Below are 16,379 nucleotides of genomic sequence, written 5' to 3'. Positions count from 1 at the left end.
AACTATCTGTGCCTCAGTTGAGTTTACCTCGGTTCTAATCCTGGCTCTATCACTTGTCTGTTGTGTGACCTTGGGCAAATCACAAATTATCTGTGCCTCAGTTACCTCACCTGTAATATGGGGATTAAGACTGTGAGCTCCCTGTGGGACATGAACTGTGTCCACCCTGATTAGCTGGTAATAATAATAATAATGGCATTTATTAAGTGCTTACTATGTGCAAAGCACTGTTCTAAGCACTGGAGAGGTTACAAAGTGATCAGGTTGTCCCGCAGGGGGCTCACAGTCAATCCCCATTTTACAGATGAGGGAACTGACGTACAGAGAAGTTAAGTAACTTGCCCAAGGTCACACAGCTGACAATTGGCCGAGCCAGGATTCGAACCCATGACCTTTGACTCCAAAGCCTGGGCTCTTTCCACTGAGCCATGTTGCTTCTGGTACTACCCCAGCTTTTGGGTACCGTGCCTGGAACATGGTAAGCACTTAAATATCATTTAAAAAAATCACTTTAAACAAAACTAATATAAAAATTGTCCAATTTTCTACCCTAGCAATGAAAAACTTCCTGTTACCAGGGCCTATATGGGACAATAAGTTTCACTGGTAAAACCACATAGGAGAGGAGCACAACACTGCAGATAATTAAAGTGCTTTAGACCACTAGTCAATTGATTTTCTCCTTGTAAAGATAGTGCAATTGAAACGTTCAGAATAAATCATGTGTTAAAATTATCCTCTAAAGTAAGAGCTGAGTGCATATTGATTAATAATTATTTGCACTAACAGACTCAACTAAGGCAAAATCATCAATTACCTCAAAAAATCTGCAAGATCAATCACAATGGAATCTCTTGAGTTAGGACTCATTGTACATTCTCAGGTTTTTTTTTTTAAAGGAATCACCATAGAGCCAGCCTTCCTTCCCAGAATACTAAAAAAATCCTTTTTGTTTCAGTCAGAACCAATTTGAAATTCTATTTGAATATCATATTGACCTAGACCTCTTAAATGTGTACTGCATTACTGATGCTTCAACTCTCTGGGAGGTCTCCCTGGTAAATAAATGTTTTTCACATTTGAAACATAATTCAGCCCTAGAAAGTTTGGTGCAAATTTACCAGTGATGATAACACAGAGAAATCCAAAGTATGCCACAGGTAATGTCTTAAAAATATGGTATTAGTCTAATGTCTGTCGATACACCCACCCAATGCATATTTGCTATAAGCACACAGCAAAACTAATAAGGTGATTGCAGTAAAAATAAGACCTTATAGAAAACACATTCGATTGGGTTTCTCCTAAATTCTGCCAATTTTTTAACAATCATTGTCATAAGACGCGCAGCTCTTCAATCAATATCCTTTCTATGAGGTTTCACAGGGGTTGGGAAGAGGGAAAGAATGTTAATGGAGCAGTGGCTGAAGGTGGAGAGGGGAAGGCTCTGAGTAACTGCAAATGTTGAGAATGGGTGAGAATAGTGAGGGAAAAGCAGAAAAAGAGGGAAGAGAGAGACAGTGGAGTAAAACCAAAGTCTTAAACTTCCCTCAAATTATTTGAGAATTTTCGTGAACAAGCTTGATTATGAAAACCTTACGAAAACCCATGGTATGGGTTAGTGGTTTTCAATGGTGTAAAAAATGAAGAGCTTTTCAAAGTTGTTTCAGAGTCCATGGAGTATCAGCCTATCATTTACTTAAAAACACTGAGGCTATATTAATCAAATTTTACATGAGTCAATTCGCTTTTTCTGAGAACTTATTTGGATGCTTCTCTTTTTAATGTATAGTAAAAGAACGGTCAAAAGTAAAATGTCTGCCATTAAGGTTTAATCTTCCCTGCTACCGAGAGGCTGCACAGCCCCATCATTCATTCATTCATTCAATTGTATTTATTGAACGCTTACTGTGTACAGAGCACTGTACTAAGTCCTTGGGAAGTACAAGTTGCCAACATATAGAGATGGTCCCTACTCAACAGTGGGCTCACAGTCTAGAAAGGGGAGACAGACAACAAAACAAAACATAGTAACAAAATAAAATAGAATAGTAAATATGTACAAGTAAAATAAGTAGAGTAATAAATCTGTACAAATATATATACAGGTGCTGTGGGGAGGGGAAGGAGGTAGGGTGGGGGGGATGGGGAGGGGGAAGAGGAAGGAGGGGGCTCAATCTGGGAAGGCCTCCTGGAGGAGGTGAGCTCTCAGTAGGGCTTTGAAGGGAGGAAGAGAGCTAGCTTGGCGGATGTGTGCAGGGAGGGCATTCCAGGCCAGGGGGAGGACGTGGGCCAGGGGTCGACAGTGGGACAGGTGAGAACGAGGCACAGTAAGGAGATTAGCAGCAGGGGAGCGGAGGGTGCGGGCTGGGCTGTAGAAGGAAAGAAGGGAGGTGAGGTAGGAGAGGGCAAGGTGATGGAGAGCCTTGAAGCCGAGAGTGAGAAGACTCTAGTCCAGCCAGAATAGGGAGAATGCAGTGGAAACAAATGCTCCCGATTTCTAGAATGTTGGGAAGGCTGTAGTTGTTGTGACTGATGGACTTTCAATAGTGAGGTATCTCAAAACTGTGCTCCCTCACCATACTCTGTACTCTTATTGAATTTATTGGCAGTCTTGTTTTCTGTTGCCTGTTTTAATTTTACTCTTTCCTTAGGTACCAGTCACCAATCCTCTTCTGCCTTCTAACTTTTAAACTGTGAGCTCCTTGGGGACAGGATCTGTGTCTAATTCTCATCCTTTCATGTCCATCCCTGTACTCAATAATATTTTTGAATGGCTAAATATGGGGCCCTTGGAACATCAGGGTTTCAGAGGAAATGCTGTGAACCACTGCATAAGATGGTTAAATTGTCAAAGAGGACATACTGTAATTCCTATAGATTGTAAGCTCCTTGTGGACAAGGGAACGTGTCTACCACCTCTGTTATATTGTACTCTCCCAAGTGTTTAGTAATCTGCACACTGTAAATGCATAGTAAGTATGACTGATTCGCTACGAACTGCCACGGTCCCATTCAAAATGCCATTCTTGTAATCTCTGCAATAGAGAGGATATTAGCAAATATTAGTCCTTCATGACAAAGATGAGAAATTCTGGGCTGACATTCCCTGCATCCCTTCATCTCATCAGACCATCTCCCACTACCGCTGCTTGAGGTAGCTCCACTTGAGCTCACAGCCTCAACTGCTAACAAAAAGTCAAATTAAAAGGTAAAGGGAGGGTCTTCATTGTTACCACGAGTACTGACTGAGCAACCACTGGGTACAAAGCACTGTACTAGGGACTTGTGGGAAATACAGAAGCAGCACTTATTTCTATCCTTTCAATCCCCAAAATAGTTATTTCTTGGTACAGAGGACACAGTGCTGGCCAATCAATCAATCACTGGTATGAGCACTCACTGCATGCCGAGCACTGAACTCAAGTGATCGGAAGAGTATAATACAACCCTCCATTTTAGGGTGAGAAAACTCGAGATGTTATTATGGCACTTTGACGAAATCACCATCCAGCTCAGTCAAACCTTTTCTCACCAATATATACATAAATGAAATAATACACAATAAATAGTACTGACTGATTGAGTGAATACACAATGCGGTCATCTGAATTCTAAGCCCTTGCTCTCAGTACCCTAGCAATCCCCAGCAATGCCCAGGGAGTTTGTCACAGTATCAACAGGTGGTTTCGAATGGGCTTTGACATCCACCTTTTCATGGAACAGATAAAGCAAGGAAAGGGAACATTTTTCTCCCAATGTTTGGAAGAAGAGTCTTCTTGTTTTTTGGGGGGTAGGGGGTGGGCGGGGGGAGGGAGAATGAGAGAGAGAGAAAGAGATACTTCCTGAGCAGGTGAGTTGGACCAATTTCAGAAGAAACATGTAGGAACCAACAGTAAAGTCAGCAGAGTCTCTACCCCAACACCTCCCCTCCAAACTGCTTCCCAGCTTACCCTAGAACTTGGTGGAAAATGTGATTCTAAATCTTGGTGAATCTAACTCCAAGTGTTCTTGCAACCACGGCATTCATTATCCCACAGCAGTATGGTTAACAGGACAGTCCCATAAAAAGGGGACATCTGATTATGCTAGGTTTAAGAGACAGTTATCAAACTTTACTTCTTCCCTTCCACAAACTCGGCTTGCAACCTAGGCAAATCAGCTAACCCTCCTGAATTCCAGATTCTCCATAACTATCATGGAAAGAGTTACAGACACCTACTAAAAAGTGAAATTATCGGCTTCTAGTACTAAAGGGGAAATGGCCTACATAGTAAGAATAGCTTTTTATGAATTACGACCCGTCTATACTTCACTCTCTTCCCCCCACGCCCATGTCCAGTTTCAGCTAAGGGGAGGATCACATACCTCAGGAGAAACCAGGATTAAGAGAGAAGCCAGGAACTGGCCTTTTTCCTCCATCTCCCTTGGTCACAACGACCTGATGCCTAGCAGAACTGGAGGTAATAAACCTATCTACACATACAGAAGCAGCATGGCTCAGTGGAAAGAGCCAGGGCTTTGGAGTCAGAGGTCATGGGTTCAAATTCCAGCTCTGCCAATACTCAGCTTTGTGACTTTGGGCACGTCACTTAACTTCTCTGTGCCTCAGTTACCTCATCTGTAAAATGAGGATTAAGACTGTGAGCCCCACGTGGGACAACTTGATCACCTTGTAACCTCCCCAGTGCTTAGAACAGTGCTCTGCACATAGTAAACACAATAAATGCCATTATTATTATTATATTAATTATTGTTCCCAATTACATTTCAACTCCTAGATTCAGTGTTTCTTCAAAGTTCTACTGAGCCAAGGTACACACCTAAAACTAATTTGAGCACAAACGGAAACATTGGCAAAAACAAGACTCCTCTAAAATACACAAAAGCCCCTCATGAATTGAACAAGCAATTCTTCCAACTGAAGTACCTAATTTAAATTTAAACATTTCTTTACCTGATACTTTAATTAGATGCACATTTCTCTCAGCATCTTAATTTAATGCATTTTACACCTCTAAGCAGCTTGGTACTGAGGACTGCATATTTGCATTAATTTACATACAATTTGCAAGAAATGTTGAAAAACCCAGAAAGGGAGAGAGTTGAAATTCATGAATTTTCCCCAGAATAAAAACATCATTTTGGCGAGGAAACAAATCATGGACTTTGCTTGCCTCCAGGACTTACAAGGTTGCTTTAATAGTAGCCTAAAGAAAGTGAGTATTTATGGGATAGTGGAGTTCATTTCAAATTAGTTAAATAAATAAAAAGGAACCCACTATTTCTATTCAGCTGCTACATAAAAACCATGAAGTATTTTACAACAGTAAAGCTATTGAGTGCCACATCCTGTAAATTCTGCTCCAAATTCTCATCTAATTTATTTTAACTCTGGTAATTTTTCTATATTAGCTGCATCCTTTTTACTACATCTAGATTCAGAGGCCCAAATTTCGGTATAAAATTCTAAAGCCCTATTTTCTTAATTTTGAAGTAAATCAGACATATTTCCCTATAATCGCAACTCTACCTGAGATTAGGATGCTCATTTTTGTAATTACTGATTTCAGTAAAAACAGCTGGTTAATTTTCAGAGACTGAAGGCATCAATATCTCAGTGGATTGGCTAGACCCTTGGCAACATTTTCATCTCATCTTTGTAAAGAGACTTCTTTTGCTGACAGGATGCACCCAGTCAGCAGAGGGAACACCCAACCTTAGTTTTCCATCTTGAATTTCACTGGGGTGCTGCATTTACAAATATCCAACCAATCAATCAATCAATCGTATTTATTGAGCGCTTACTATGTGCAGAGCACTGTACTAAGCGCTTGGGAAGTACAAATTGGCATCACATAGAGACAGTCCCTACCCAACAGTGGGCTCACAGTCTAAAAGGGGGAGACAGAGAACAGAACCAAACATACCAACAAAATAAAATAAGTAGGATAGAAATGTACAAGTAAAATAAATAAATAAATAGATAAATAGAGTAATAAATATGTACAACCATATATACATATATACAGGTGCTGTGGGGAAGGGAAGGAGGTAAGACGGGAGGATGGAGAGGGGGACGAGGGGGAGAGGAAAGAAGGGGCTCAGTCTGGGAAGGCCTCTTGGAGGAGGTGAGCTCTCAGCAGGGCCTTGAAGGGAGGAAGAGAGCTAGCTTGGCGGATGGGCAGAGGGAGGGCATTCCAGGCCCGGGGGATAACGTGGGCCGGGGGTCGAGGGAACTTACAGAAGGCATTTTTCTCCCCAAAGCAGAAAATAATTTGGTGTTGCCCAGAAGAAAGTGGCTGTGAAATTTGAGATTCAACATGTTTTGTTTTGTTGTCTGTCTCCCCCTTCTAGACTGTGAGCCTGTTGTTGGGTAGGGACCATCTTTATATGTTGCTGACTTGTACTTCCCAAGTGCTTAGTACAGTGCTCTGCACACAGTAAGCGCTCAATAAATACGATTGAATGAATGAATGAACATCACTAAAATGTGAATTATTCCTATCACATTGATGAAGTTTGTATAAATGAAAAGTCATTGTAAATAGGCAAACTGGAGTTGCATACGTAGGCCTGTTCCTGTAAAATTACTGCTACCCTGCTTATTTAAGATAGCCACTGGCACAGCAGGACTTGGGCTTCACTTCTGAGGAATGCTAACTTATTGTGTGGTCTACGGCAGTCCCGTGGTCTCCCTGTGCTTCAGCCACCCTTATGTAAAATGGAAAGTGCTCAGAAAAAGCAAAAACAGATGCTGCACTTGAGATGATCTCTCTTAAGTAAACAATTTAGCAAATTTATACCTCAAATGTGGCCTCTGGAAATCACTTTGAACCAAAGTTTCCTAAAATAATTCCAGAAATCATAGTGAGGTGTCCCACAACATTCCAGAGCAATCTGGGTTTTGAAGAGCAGACTTTTCCTCACCCTCTCAGCTTGGCTAGGAGGTTTCAAGATCCCAAATCCTGGTCTGTTACTGAAATGCCCCTTGTCCTCAGATAACAGGGCCTGGAGGGTCAACAAAGATGATGACCTAGTACAACACGATCCACCCACTCCACTCTAATGCCAATCTACTCTCTTTACCTCAATCTAATCTATCCTGCTACTGACCTCTTGACCATATCCTCCCTCAGGCCTGGTACTCCCTCCCCCTTCATATCTGACAGTCCATCACAACCTCTACCTTCAAAGCCCTCCTACAATCACATTTCCTTCAAGAGACCTTTCCAGACTAAGCCCTTGACTAGACACTTGGCTGTGTACCTCCTAAATATTTTGATACAAATCCCACCCCACTGTACTATGTATATATTCTTACACTCTACTATTTCCTCTTTACCTAATCTATTTTCATGCCTGTCTCTCCAGGGTAGAATGTACACTACTTTTAGGTAGGGATCACATCTACCAACTTTACATTATAGTTTCCTAAGCACTTAATACAGTGCTCTGTACACAGTAATCACTCAAATATCACTGAGTGATTGATGACCACGAAAGCTGAAGGGTAGGGAACTCGTCTGCTGATTATGCTGTACTGTACTCTTCTAAGCGCTTAGTACAGTGCTCTGCAAATAGTAAGTGATCAATAAATATCACTGGTTGATTGACTGATTCCAGGTTAGTGCATTGGTCATGGACTTTTTTTCTGAAATAATCACCTAAAGGCTTTGGTGTTACTATGACAAAGTGAGGACAGGTGAAAAAGCACAAGTCATTACACCTGTGAGCACTTGATAGTTACATCACACTTGGTCCCATGACATTTATACACTTACACATAACTTATTTAAATGTCTATCTCCTCCTCCAGACTTTAAGCTCCTTGTGGGCAGGGAACATATCTATCAACTCTGTTGTACTGTACACTCCCAAGCACTGATTGTGATGCTTTACACATAGTAAGTGTAGATAAATACCACTGAGTGACTGATTAAGCCTAGCCCAAAAGTTACTGTTATATCTCTTGAAAACTAACTATATTTGCTATCATATCTTTGCAGTTGAAAAAAAATTGGGATCGCTCTTCCCTTAAACAATCTGTTAGCCGCACACAATGAGCCTCCCATGGGAATATTCCAATGTGAACTTGCTCAACGATACCATGGAGCCTGGGACATTTTTCAAGAAGCGGACATTGAGGGGGCTAGCAAATCAGCTACAGGACATGGCAGAGGAACTGATGGTAGTAGCAAAGCACCATGTTTTGGATGAGGTCAGCCCTGTCTCTTGACTGCTGAAACCACTACTCCTGTCGTCCAACCTCCAGCCTTGCTCCAAACATGCATTTCTAGTTAAAAAAAAAAAAATCATCGGTGTTTCTACAAGGAAATGCAGCAGGCATTTTTGGTGCATAAAATGTAACCCCATTGTGCAGAGCTATGGGAAACTGAGAACAAGCATGTTAGCATCTAAGTTCTCTGCCAGATTTGCATGAAATAGCTCTCAATCATGTTTGGCCAAATTACTCATACTTATTTCATTTAATTTATTCTCATAAATCACTCTCCATCCTCTTAATCAGTCTGCTGCTGCTCTCTGAACTCCCTTATCCACAGATTTCTGGAAATAAGGTGACCTAGACTGGGTTCAGTATTTCAGGTCTTCTCAGGGTCATGTAGAAAGCGATGATTACATCGCAGCTTTGTGACATAATGTCTTTATATAAAGCATGCTAAATCAGACTGGCCATTTTTTACTGATGTATCGCATTTTGAACTCATCTCATTTAATGTACACTATCATTTGGGAGTCACAATTTCTCATTTCCCCTGTTTTTCAACCTCGTTAGGCCCTTTTGTTCAATTTCTTGATCTTTGTGGTATTTAGGACACCTCTCAATACAGTATCATTTGCAAAATACATCAGTACCCTTATCTCACCTCCATTCCAGATCTTTAATGAGGATATTAAAGTAAAGATCAATCTTCATGCCTGTGCAACCTCAAGAGACACTATCCATGGACAAATGTACTGTTTTGGTGTAAATAAACACTATGATTCTTATCAACCATTTTATAACATCTCTGGATGTATAATAGAGTTCATCACTTAATATATTTTTGTGGTTCTGGCAAGTCTCCGATAGGTGTGCCCGGGATCCTAACCAAACCTAGTTGAATCTAGTTGAAATTAGTGTAATCTAATGGAAAAATGTTATGACATACCATATCCAATTAAAAATCCAAACAAGACAAATCAATTAAAACACATGGACCTAAGCAAATTTATAATCCCCTAAAAAGCACATTAACCTAATATCTCCTCTTGACAAACACATTTATAATTCCCTCACCTGGATATTTGCATGTGCTCTTAATATTTTAACTGACATATTGGGAAATAAGGTTGAAAACTCTACTTTGGGGCTCTCTGGCTTTTTCTTAAGTTGTCACACCTTTTATCCTTGAACACTTCTTTCTTTCTCAGAAACATCCCTTTAAAAAGACAGTATAGAACCAAGTGGCATTTATTATAACAAATACCATTAAAAAAAAATAAAACAAGAACAAAACAAAACAGACTGTTCCACTGGATACGACCAACAGAAAACACTACAGGGGTTTGGAGTCAAAATCATTTGAGGTTACACCTGGATGTCTGTCATAGGCCTGCCTATCCCATACCAATAGTGTCCTCTGCCCTGCTAAAACTTTGCTGACAGTTACAGACACAATGCTTATCTTATCTTCCCGATTTCTCCATTTGCCTTGCCAAAGTCACATGATGGTTTAATTTTATAATGTTTTTCTTACACACACAGCCTTAGGGAATGGTTGACTCTCCAAGGAGAATGTTTTTCCAATCAGCAACGTGAAAAGCAGCAAACGCTCTGATCCAACATTGGAATCCCTGAAGGTTGGTAATGAAATGGATTCATAACCAATAGCTCAGGCAGAAAATTCTGATTCTAAACACTGACCTAAAAGGAACCTATATCGCATCAAGAGAGGCTATGGGTTTCAGGAAAAAATTCACCTGTCTAGAAAATGAAGAGATTAGGTTCTGCTGAAACCAGTGACTTGGTAGGTGACTATATAAAAACAACAATAATATATAACAATAATGGAATCTATTAAGTGTTGTGCCTAATAATGTGTGCTACAGTCTGGGGCAATTACAAGGTAATCAGAGTCACACAGTCCAGGTCGCACATGGAAGTCACAGCCTAAAAAGAAGGAAAAGCATGTATTTTCTTTTATCCCCTATTTTCAGATGAGGAAACTGAGGCACAGTGAAGTTAAGTGACTTGTCCATGGTCAAAGAGTAGGTAAGTGAGGAAGCTGGGAATAAAACCTAAATCTCCAGATTCTCAGTCCAGTGATCTTTCCATGAGGTCACACTGTCTACCAATATTTCTCTGTATCGTCACGGTTACAGCTATCAACTTGTGTTAAGGCTGTTTTTGTCACACATTTTGGACTTCCTGGGAAGAACATTCATTCATATATACTATGTTATTCATATATTCAGACATATTCACCTTCATGAATAGAACCAATGATTACAGTATTTGGCAAACTTCAAAATTTGTTTCGCCTATGCCTAATTAGGCATCCATTAATTTTGATAATCATATTAAAGAGCTGCAATAAAACTTTCAATGACTCAGGGGAAAGGATGTTTTACAGAGAAAACTGTAATTAAGCAAAACTATTGTACCTGCATCATTATAGAAAATGTTAAGAGTAATTTGAGTCTAGGGACAATCAACCAAAAAAAAAAAAAAAAGAAAGGAAAAGAAAACATGTGGTGAACCTTTGCATCATAAGTATATTTCATCAACAGCATCCCAAAGGCCCTGGTGAAATGAATTAAGTGTACTCTGTGCTTAACAGTGGAAATAAATCTGATTTTGAATTTCTGATCTAATAGACATCTGATGCTGAACCCATTGGTACATTCAGGTGAGAATCAGCAGGATCTATGAAATCTTTTAGCACCTGCTTGTTGAACTTGTTAAATCTGACTAAATTTAGCCTTGTATATTATATCTGAACAGTTTTGTAAATGTGCCTGTAATAATTTAGTTTTCTTTATCTACTACACAGACCAGCTGCAGCAAGAAAAATCCTTCAATGCCCCAGAACTAAATTCTGCAAAACAATTATACACAGCTAATTGTCAGGATAATCCAGTCTGTTCTAACTACTCTGTCAGTGTATTTTCAATATGTAAAATGGAATGCATGGAATTCAATTAATTGATCTTGAAATTTGGGATTCTGAATAATGTTTTGGCTCTTGTGTTTGACCAGGTAACTTTGACTGTGAGTTCTTTGTAATGATAATCAAGCTACTTGTATCTTAGTCAATTTCCACATATTCCCCTCATTGCCTAGTATAGTATTTTGCACAAATGTAAGTCCTTATTAAACACTGTGTTTATGATAATGCTGTAATTACGGTAATAAAGTCAAAATCCACAGAAGGGTGGTGGGAGGGAAGGGACCCAATCTGGAATTGAGCAGAGTGGGTGGCAATATGAGGAGAGGTAACCAGAGTGTTAGGAATGGAAGAAATGAGGTGCAATGATCATGACTGGCAAAATTGCCTGGGACAGAGCTTTATTATTTCTTGGATGCTGTTTGGAATCCCTCTCTTTCCTCTGAACTAAATGAATTTTCGAACATAGAAAATTTTTCAATTATGCTTTGCCTTCAGCATGGGGATAAATCTGTCTTGACTGCCTATAGCCATCCTATTTTCCAAAGTGCATTTTTTGCAGGCCACCCAGGGAAATGTTTTTGATTAGTAAAGATCAAAGCCCCTTGGTGTTCCTTGTCTCAATTTGTTTGTGAGCTAATAAAATAGCCATTCCTGGTATAAAACACCTAGAGCTCTGGATACATCACAGGCCTCCCATGGTCTAACACTGTAAACAACCTGGTGATGGATAAAGTGAGGATCCACCTGGTCAGTGTGGGATGAGAGCACTTCCAATTGTGCAAAAAGAAATGAGAACACCATGAGCATCCCATAAATCCAATATTGGACAGTGTGTTACAGGTCAAGGCAGAGTGACTAAACACACAGAATTTCCTCAACATTCAAATAAAGCAAGTTTGGTAAACAAAACATGTTAGCCTGGAAGGGGTGAATTTAAACAACAGTCCTCATTTTTAAAAATGGAAAAATCTTTACCCTTTTCAAATCCCAAACCATAGAGGCTTCGTTTCAACATGTGGTATATCCAAAGTGATATTTTAAAAGTATTTTGGCTCATAATGGAAAAGTAATTTTCCAATTACATATTTTTAATTTTCATAAAAAAGGGTAAAACTGTCAGTTAACAACTAGTTGTCTTCAAAAAGGACAAAAGGTAACAAACTTGGCTTGCACCCAAATAAATCTGAACCTAATGTGAAAATACACCTCTTAATTCTATGAGACAGGCTTATTCTTTCCAGCTAATGCCAGTTTTCTTTGAAGTGCTTTATATAATCTAGGCAAACAATATCTAATCTTATAAAAATTCAAGAACTAAAGATTCTCTTGCAAATCTTTTTAAAAAATTCACTTTCTGTCATGGCCACAAGTCAAACACAGAATAGCATTCATTAAAGAAAAAGTATTTCGGCAAAGAAAAATAATTGACAATAAGGATGACACATAAGGGAAGATTGCCTGCAGGTGGCCCTAATGTAGGCCATAGACCCAAATTACAGGGGTTTTAGCATGACTATTTATTTAGTTGTTCAATATTCATTCATTCATTCATATTTATTGAGCGCTTACTGTGTCAGAGCACTGTACTAAGCGCTTGGGAAATACAAGTTGGCAACATATAGAGACGGTCCCTACCCAACAACGGGCTCACAGTCTAGAAGGGGGGGACAGACAACAAAACAAAACATGTGGACAGGTGTCAAGTCGTCAGAACAAATAGAATTAAAGCAAAATGCACAATATAAGAATAGTAGTATTAGCAATTTCTCATCAAATGTTACCACCTTTAAAAAAAAGCTTGGCCAAGCAACGTGGGCCATGACCTTTAAGAAGTTTTGAATTTTTTTTAACAACTCATCGTGCTTTAAAGCAAATGTAAACCAAAATTCTACCCTGCCCAAATTGCTTTATTTTGCATGGAATTAATGATAACATTATACTAAGTGGGGGGAAGAGAGGTAGCAAAGGACAGCAGCTGGAATATGTTATGAATGATGCAACAGTTCTCTATGTCTGCTGTTCCATGGCAACAGTGGAGAAAATAGCAGCTATGTGACCGAGTAATCAGTCCTTTATTGACATGGGGAGAATTTACCAATGCCCACATCAGAGCTCTGAGTACAACTCAGATTTCCCAACATCAAGAGACTTTACTGCTGCTTTTTTTCAACTATGGTTCAGGATGAGCCCCTGATATTTGGAGAGCTCCAGCTCATGGTATGATGTCATTTACTGCTCTTGAGAGGAAGTCGGAGGATGAGCAGTATTCGCTCTGATTAAGGGATCTGCACAGGGCAAGCATTCTGATAATTGAGCTTCTTAATATGTGAGATGCTCAAAATCCACTGAAAGATTCTTGTCTATCAATGCGAATACCACTATGATAAGGGGGACTAAAGCACTTAAACTGTGCTCATTCACGTTTCTGAGTAAATCTTAGCACCCGGGATTTTGACCACTTTAAAATTAGGAAAGGAACCAGACTCCAAAATGACAGTTTGAAGATGGAGGGTAACATAAATATATGTTGACTCTAGAATCGCTTCGCTTTTCAGTACTTAAACTCTTATTTCTGTGTATTAAATTTTCCACAGAGACTAATGATATACAGATACATTAGTAAATGTAATTTTAATGGAAAACATGAACTTCATTTCAGAGGAAAATATTTCAAATCAAAAGCCTGGGAGACATTCAATAGACAGGATGACTTGGCAGACACACCTGAACAATTACTTGAGATATCTGTAACTCAATGTCCCAGAAACAGAGAGATAGGTAATTGAGAAGGAAAGTTAATCATTTCTGGGTTGGATTGAAAGGAAAGGGGAAAGGAGAAGGGAAGTTAAAAAAAACAGTTTAAACCTCCCTCTTCTCCTAGCCCCGGGGAACTGAGGAGCCCAAACAACAAATACTGATGCAGTGGTAGGAAAATTAAGAGATCATCAGGAACAAGGGATTCCTAGGTCTGAATATCAGATGATAATGGATTTCCTAAGAAGAAAAAAAAAACCTGAATTTGAGTTACTCAGTTTCCCCAGCTGTAAAATGGTGATAATGCCAGTTGTTTATCTCACAGCAATTTGTAAGGATTAGAGGATGGCTGTGAAGAGATTGAAATAAATGCTTTGCTTTGTTATTTATCAGAACCTGCACTTCATTCCCAATTGTGAAGAGCTTCTTTTCAACTGAAAAAAATAGACCGCATTATTGTGCAAATGTATTTTGCTTCAGTTCGCAGAGGTCCTTCAAGCAATTGATGATTTGATTTGTTTGTGTGAATTCCCAATTCTCTGTGTTTTTCTAAAAATGCCATTGTATTCTAAGAATAATTAAACTTTTTCCTGGCAAAATAGTTAAAAATGCAAGATGTGAATGCAGAATAGTTTCTCTGCTTAAAATGTATTCAGCCCTTAGCTGCAATTACTAACATTAGTTCACAAAACTAGGCAACAACACAAAGCCAAGAGGAAAGGAACTGCTTAAACTTACATCCTCTTAAATCATTTCCCTTTTAAGGCATTAGAGTATGGGAATACAATTAGATTTTCTTTCATTATGATTTTCAGCAAAGACTGAGGTCAAATGTATGAAAGAAAGGCAATTGCCAAGTGTATGGGAGATTGTCCAAATAGACTGTGGCTGCAATTTGGAATGAGGCATTTGATGAGCTCCAGAAGGTAACACAGAGATATCCACTTGTAAGACATGGCCTTTTCTGATGGAAAACAAGATGGGTCCTGGAGCATCTGGAATAGCTCAGGATGTTCCAACCCATCTGTGACTATCCAGTAAAAAACAATGGTGTCCTAGTGGAAGCAATTTCTGTTTTCTGAATGGCACAATACGTATTAATGACTGTGAGACTGCTACCAGGGATGGTGTCTTCCAAATTTTAAAGACGGAATGAACACCAGTCCTGTGACACTTGCATTTACTCCATCATTCTGTTCAAAGTGCAGGCAGAACTCATTTTCCCGGCAATGATGTGACCAGCAATGATCTCATCTATATGATTTCTAAGAATATTAGAATTCAGTCCAGATTGACCTTTCTGGGATACTGATAGTCCCTTCTTGAGTCGCTTGTTAATAGTTTCCAGAGTTTATATTTAACCCGTTTGCTACTGCCCACTTGTGAAGTTAGTGTTTGATAACTGTGCTTATTATGGGCAACGTACTGCGCTAGGGTATGTACCATACAATCAGGTCAGACAGCCCCAATCTCAAAAAGGGCTCACAGTCTAAGGGGATGCACTTAATCCTCTTTTTACAGATCAGGAAACTGAGACCCAAAGAAGTAAAGTGACTCATCCGAGTACACATGGTGCCAGATTGACAAGTGGCAAAGCTACTGAATCAGGGGCAGCTAGTCCTCTTTGGGCCCCAGGCTCAATGGAGAGGGGAAGGAGAGTTGAAGAGGATGGGGCTAAAAGGAGTGATAAGCAATAGGATACCCAAACTGTCTAGTCCTCCTATCATCATCGGCAGCCCTCTGTCCAATCTCACATTAGGCTGAGAGCCGGACCTCTCAGGGAAAGAAAATTATGAACCCACCCTTGAGCAATCCACTGCTCTAACACCCTCACCATTCTTTTCCCACCATGTTCTCTATCCCTTGTTTTATTGTACTGGGTTGGGTTTTTTCCACTCCATTTTAATTCTCTCTTTTCTCAAGTACCCTTTATCCTCCCCCCATGTGCTGTCGGTTTCATAGCAGTAAGATTTCAGTTTGCACTAATGGCTTTCGGAGAGTCACACTCAGATCTTCTACACTTCTTTTCCCTCACCACACTGTTTTGTGAATTTTAACCTTCCATGTATGCTGGGTTTGATTGGTTTCCTGCTTACTCCAGGATCCACAAGGTGGGAATTCCAGGTCAGGGACTCAAGCTCAAATTCCCTGACCCATAGCTCTAGAAAGACTCAACCCTTATGACTGCATGGGCAGTGACATCTTGACCTCCTTCTGCTAATGTTACTGAAAGGCCTGTCAGAAGTATCGGAGACAACAGCAAGGTTCACCTATTAAACAGCTTCATCCCCACACATACACTGAGCAGGACACGAGGTGAAAGTGGACCCTATGGAAGAAGGGTGGAGAGTCCCCAATTTAAGTGTTCTAAGTCATTGATCAGATGAGAGACATGGTCAGGATGTGCTGATTTTAGCAATATTTGACGGAGGGAGAAACCCTCTTACACAA

General features: G+C 39.8%; 1 protein-coding gene across 12 annotated transcripts in view; it reads right to left on the bottom strand.

Moving 5' to 3' along the window:
- PARD3 (par-3 family cell polarity regulator) overlaps positions 1 to 16,379 on the bottom strand; it is a 496,072-nt gene that overhangs the window by 59,764 nt on the left and 419,929 nt on the right. The gene's annotated exons all lie outside the window — the stretch shown is intronic.

This window comes from Tachyglossus aculeatus, chromosome 13 (genome assembly GCF_015852505.1).
Source record: "Tachyglossus aculeatus isolate mTacAcu1 chromosome 13, mTacAcu1.pri, whole genome shotgun sequence".
NCBI lineage: Eukaryota > Metazoa > Chordata > Mammalia > Monotremata > Tachyglossidae > Tachyglossus > Tachyglossus aculeatus.
This window is presented reverse-complemented; position numbering and strand designations above follow the sequence as displayed.